Below are 6,620 nucleotides of genomic sequence, written 5' to 3'. Positions count from 1 at the left end.
GTGAGATCATGCATGTTTGGAACTGTCTACCAAGGGACTTGCTCAGTAAATATTAGCTTTTGTTACTATAAACCAAGTCTGTCTTCAAACAGTAGTTAAGATGTTAAAAAGAAATTATAGTGCCTCTTCCTTGAGAGCCTTATCTTTACAATGACCCAGCTTTCTGAAGTAGTATATATATTGCCACAGTTGGAAATTAAACATTTGAAGATGCAGCTATAGTTATGTCTAAAACCTTTCATGGAACAGCTGTTTAAGTCAAGAATGGTTGCAAAAATCAGAAATCTACCTAAAATAGCTTGTAAAAGAGGAGTTGTTAGAATCAGAAATATGGAATTTAATCGCAGGAAGTATAGTCATACATTGTAGGATCTAGAGAGTCACCGGTTACTCTCTTTTGTGTGTCTCTGACTTCCCCAACTCTGTTTCTCTCTCTCTCTCTCTAGGTTTGTCTCTGTTCCCTGCCTACTTTCCTTGCTTTCTGCTCTCCACTCTGTGTCTCTCTCTCCCTGTGTTGCTCTCTCCTTTGTTTTCTTCTCTTAGACATAATCATCGGTGCGTCTGCTTTATTCTCTCTCTGTAGACTGGTTTCTCTGAAGGCCTCTTCATTTCTGCTTCCTCACACAGGATGACATGTTAGTCCTATCTCTTCAGCCTCAGCTTGATCATGCCTTTGAGTTGCTGTGGTACAAACTGAACCCAACTCTGCAGCCTCACAACTTCAGCAACTGCTGATTACCTCAGTCTTTGTGTATCTTAGTTCAAATTCTTCAGAGATTAAATCTGCCTCAGGGTGATCAGGCACCTCAATCAGCTATGGCCTGCAGCGTGATGTAGCAGGACTTCTTCATAGGAATATGCAGTGTTTACATAACCTTGTTCAGCCATTTGTGGCAGCCTTGAAATTGTAGTCACCTGGTAAAAAGTGGGGGCTTTGGATCATTTTCAAGAAATTATGGACTATGTCGATTCCACTAGTGTCTCGCCACTATATTTCATTTGCAGAGCAAATTTATCCTTCAAGATATTCTTGCCTAACTTGATCCAGCATTATAGGTACAACTACAGATGCCTGTTCCTTGTGCTCCTCTGGTCCATGTGTTCACCATTCTGCCAGAATGACATCCTCCAGACTTAGTGACACGTTTTACTATCAGCACATCAGCAATTCAGTAGGGAAAATGACAGTAAAAATCATCAGTTAAAAAAGGAGGTTGACTTGGCGGTGTGGAAGAAACCTAGAAAACAGGATCATCTACTGGTCACTTCAGACCAATAAATGCCATGAGTCTGTTTCCTGCCTTCTTTGGTAATGGAATAAGTTCCTAAGTTATGTCTGGCAGTCCTGCCCATTAGAAGGATTTCCTTTTCCCATTGTCCTTCAGGCCTGCTCTTTGAGGAACATGAGAAAGGAGTCCTTTCCACTTAAGGAATTATTATCTGGTGGCAGCATCCTTTTCTACTTGAATCTGAAGCCTGCAGAAGAGGTCAGGGCTCAACACCATGTTGATATGAGTTGCTATAGGTACTTGTTCAAAACTAAGGTTCTTCTGGTGATAACTACCCCAGAGCTTTAGTGGGCTTTCAGTCATTGTCTTTCTTGAGTGCATCTTTGACTGAAATGTGATGCCAGGAATCTCTGGGGGGGTACATTTGAGCCCTTAACCACCACTCCCTAATGACAGTTCCTTCAGGATTTTTCTTCAGCTCTTATCCTCTTTGTTGCCCATTTCAAGTATCTATATATCTTCAAATCCAAGAAAACAAATAAAACTTGTGCTTACTATAAGTTCTTACTAAAATTTCTAATAAAGCTGCTTTTTAAAACTATCCCTTTATACTCTGTGAATTGTTTATAAAATGACTTAAAATGTATTTTTAAAATATTCATTAAATGCCAATGACTATTTTTTCTGGCATATTGAGAGTTAAAGCGTAATTTTAAAATCTGAAGATCATTGTAAAATCCATATGCCTAACATTAAATTTAAAAAATAGTATAACCAGGCACAGCCTGTAATCCCAGCACTTTGGGAGGCCGAGGTGAGTGGATTGCCTGAACCTGCGAGTTCGAGACCAGCCTGGGCAACTTGGCGAGACCTCGTCTCTGCAACAAAAATCAAAAATTAGCCAGGCGTGGTAGCGCATACCTGTAGTTCCAGCTACTTGGAAGCTGAGGTAGAAAGATCACCGGAGCCCACAAGGTCACCACTGGGATGGCCGTAAGTGTGCTACCGCACTACAGCCTTGAGGACAGAGTGAAACTCCAAAAAAATAGTACCACAGTTTACAAAACTCTATCCTGTATATAGGCAACATAAAAATCACCTTGAAATATTTATTTTTAATGGTTCCAAGACATTTAAATATATGGGCTATCACTTCCCCAACACACACTTTCTCTAGGAAACCTTGGTCAAGAGGAATGAATTAAAAAGTATGAGAAAATCTGTATGTGAAATGTTAACATGCTTCTGCCTTTTAGAAAAGTAAATGTTTAAGTAGCTGGCAAACTGCTATCCCTGTGAAAAAAGTAGGGACATTTATTTGGCCCTGAAAAAAAGCTGTCAAACCATGAAGAGAGATGAAGGAAACCGAAATGCATATTGCTAAGTGAAAGAAGCCAATCTGAAAAGGCTACGCTACTGTATGATTCTAATGATTTAACATTCTGGAATACTGTATGATTCTAATGATATGACGTTCCAGAAAAGGTAAAAATATGACATGTTGGAAAAGATAAAGATCAACTGTTACCAGATTACTGGGTGGGGGTAAGGGGGAGGAGTAGGGATGAATGGGCAGAGCACAGAGAATTTTCAGGGCAGTGAAAATACTCTATGATATCATACTGATAGATGATACGTGTCATTATACATGTGCTCAGACCCATAGAATGTGTAACACCAAGAGTGAATCCTTATGTAAACTGTGGACTTTGGGTGATAATGACATGTCAGTATAAGTTCGTCAGTTGTAACATGTACCATTCTGGTGGGGGATATTGACAATGGGGGCATGCATGGGGGCAGGGAGTATATGGGAAATCTCTGCACTTTCTCAATTTTGCTGTGAACTTAAAACTCTTTTTAAGAAACAAATCTTTTTTAAATTTTTAGTACAGAACAGACACTTTCAAAAACAACTCATCCTTGTGACAGAATGCTTCAAATGTTCTTACTTATCTTATATCTTGCAACTTTGGTTAAGCACAGCTCTATCTGAGAAATTCAATTTACTATAAGTACTACTTTCTTGTCTTTAAATGGCCTTTCTAGAATGGTCTTTATACCATTATAAATCACTAAGAAATAAAATATTTTCCAAGTTATCTTAAAAGTTTTAATAATTATGTAATTCCAGGCTGTCAAACAGAGGAGGCCAAGTTAATAATAGATTTTCTTTTTTTTGCCATTCTAGAATTGTGAAATTAGGAGCCCATTAAAAAAAATATAAACTATTTCAAACATACAAAAATATAGAAAATAATATATCAGACAACCATGTCTCACCACTTAGATTTAATAGATGCTAATATTTGCCATATTTGCTTCAAGTTTTTATGTTTAAAGTACTAGGCTAAGTATAGATGTAGATAAAATCTTACCTTTGTCTCTTTTTCTCTCTCCCCTCCCCACCCTTCTTCCCCTGAGAGAATCACAATCTTGAAACTCATGTGCATCATTCTCATTCATTTTTACTATTGTTTTATTTTTAATGTTCTATTAACTATATTTGAAACTTGATACTTTTCACTGAACATTGTTTCTGAGTTTTAACCACAATGGTTTATATAGATCTCCTGCACCTATTTTAACTGCTATTTAATATTTCACATGGATTAATAAGCCAGAGTTTATTTGTTCATTTCCCAAATAAGGCAGCATAGTTGTTTTATTCTTTGTATTTCTTGCATGGTATCCTGACCTGTGTACAGTAACCTCTGGAGTAAGCAGCTTTCCAAGCATATAGTTTCCAGCCTTGTAAAACAAACTACTCCAGAGCTCAACCAGAATGTACTTTTAAAAGAGGGGTGTAAATTAACAAGTTATTTATATAGTATAGGTAAAACCACATATATCAAATGGTAGGTTGAAAAGTATAGCCATGCCATGCATGAAATGTATGTTCATAGATTAACTGTGACAATTCTGTTTCTTTCCTGTATCATCTCGGTGAATTTAAACGTTTAGACCTTAATAGGCTGGGAATTATGCTTTGAAATTCACTACATTGCTAAAGAACTCTAGCCTTTGCATGTGAGCCTATTTAATAGCAGCTATTCACTGCTTTTTTTTTCTTGCTCTCAGAATCCTGATCTCATTTTTCTGTCTCTATAGAAAAACAAGGGGTAGATGAACTCTCATGCCAATTAACAAATCAAGAGGGAAAAAAATATGACTGATGCTTGTAAGGTCATGGCCCCAGACCTTTATTTACCTTTATTAGGCAAAATCTAGAAAACGGAATCAAAAGAGCATTCTATTAACCTTAGTCTTTTGACTGAGGCTATCAGCCCAGTGTACTGTTGTGATTAAAAAAAAAGGAATGATGGAAAATTCATTTACTCGTTCAAAATATGTGAAACAATAAGCACTATGCTGGGGCTGTGTATACACTGATGGAATTTCTCCCTCCTAAGCTTTGTCGGGTATATGTCCTCTCTCATAGCACTGATAACAGCCCTAGTTGCTGCTTTTCAAAGAAAACTAAGGGGATCTGGAAATGCCCAAGAACCATAACTAACATGATCACAAGAATGCATGAATGAAAATCACCACAAACGTTAACTCTTATTAGAGTTTGTATATAGGTTGAGTATCCCTTATCCTAAATGCTTGGAATCAGAAGTTTCCAATTATAGATTTTTTTTCCAAATTTTGGAATTTTTGTATATATATAATGAGATAGCTTAGTGATAGGATCCAAGTCTAAGCATGAAATTCATTTATGTTTTGTATACCCTTTTTATACAATATTTTTTACACAAGGTTTTATGATCCTAGAGATAGCATCCAGGTCTAGTAGACAAAATTTTAGTTTGGGATTTCTTTTTTGCACAATATTTTTGATAATTTTGTGCATGAAAGAACATTTTGACTGCATTTTGGTTGAGACCCATGACATGAGGTCAGTTGTAGGATTTTCTTCTTAGGGCATCATGTTGGCACTCACAAAGTTTTGGATTTTGGAGCATTTCAGATTTCAGATTTTTGGATTAGGGATGCTCAGCATGTATGTGTTAGGCAGGTTTTGTACCCAAATTACAGAAAACTCCCATTTGACTAGCGTTAACTGTGAGAGGGTTTATTTTTACATGTAAAGAAAAGTCCGAGTTGGTTAATCCACAAACTCTATAATATTGTCACTGAAAACCTAGGTTCTTGTGTTTCTGCTCTGTCACCTCTAGACCACTTCATGGAGGCAAGATGGCAACCACACTTCCAGGTGTCACAATCAGATAAAACAGTGTAGGACAGTGTAAGAATCAGCTGTCTCTTTCTGTATCAGACATCCTCTTACATCTCATTGGCCATAAGTATATCACATGCTCCTTCCCAAACCAATCACCAGGGAGAGGAATTAAATTTCTCTGATAGGCTTAGACTAATTTAGCTCAACTAAAAATGAGCACCCCCCAGGTCAAATTTTCTCTATTACTGGATAAACAAAACTGTACAAACCAACCAGCCAGTTACAGGGTAAACTTTGCATAAAACTTAGAAGTAGATAAACATCAACATGACTGGGAAGTTAAAAACCCCTGTGTTAAATAAATTGATCAACTAATTTGTTTGTAATATTTCTATCTGAACATGGTAGTTATCTTCAATAAAGGTAAATGTTGGGGGTGCCTATTATCCACAAACCACAAAGCTTCCTGATATGTTCTTGTTCTCAGCAAAATAATTACAAATCTGAAACTTCAAATGGTAAATAATAGAAATTAGGCATCATTGGGTAGTTAAACTCTTGTTCCTTTCCCCAAGTAAATACCATCACTGAAAGAACACTCTTCTCCCTCAAGAAATCAAAGTATGTTCCTGACTGCTTTATATTTTGCCAATGAGTCAAATTGTATGTCTTATGCCAATTATTAGAGTAGAACTTCTTCTTGGATTAAATGATGCTGCTAACAATAGGGAAATAATTCCTTGAATGTATAGTGTGCTTTATGTTTTCAAAGTGCTTTCTCACACAATAATCTGAATTACATCTCATTCTTACTCTGGAAGAAGTCTACGGCAGCATTGATTTTTCATTTTTTTAAATGCAAGAACTGGGTCATATCAAAGTTAAAAGATTTGCCCAGGCTTTGTGGCTAAGTAGTTAAAGAATCAGGATTAAAACTGAATTACGGCTGGGTTCGGTGGCTCACCCTGTATTCCTAACACTTTAGGAGGCCAAGGCGAGTGGATTGCCTGAGCACGTGGGTTTGAGACCAGGCTGGGCAACTTGGCAAAACCTGCCTCTACAATAAATCAAAAATTAGCTGGGCATGGTAGCACATGCCTATAGTTCCAGCTACTTGGAAGGTTGAGGCGTAAAGATCACCGGAGCCCAGCAGGTGGATGCTGGGGTGGCTGTGAGCGTGCCACTGCACTCCAACCTGGGCAACA

The sequence above is a fragment of the Carlito syrichta genome, unplaced genomic scaffold (genome assembly GCF_000164805.1).
Source record: "Carlito syrichta isolate Samal-C Ts95f unplaced genomic scaffold, Tarsius_syrichta-2.0.1 Scaffold287579, whole genome shotgun sequence".
Lineage (NCBI taxonomy): Eukaryota > Metazoa > Chordata > Mammalia > Primates > Tarsiidae > Carlito > Carlito syrichta.
This window is presented reverse-complemented; position numbering follows the sequence as displayed.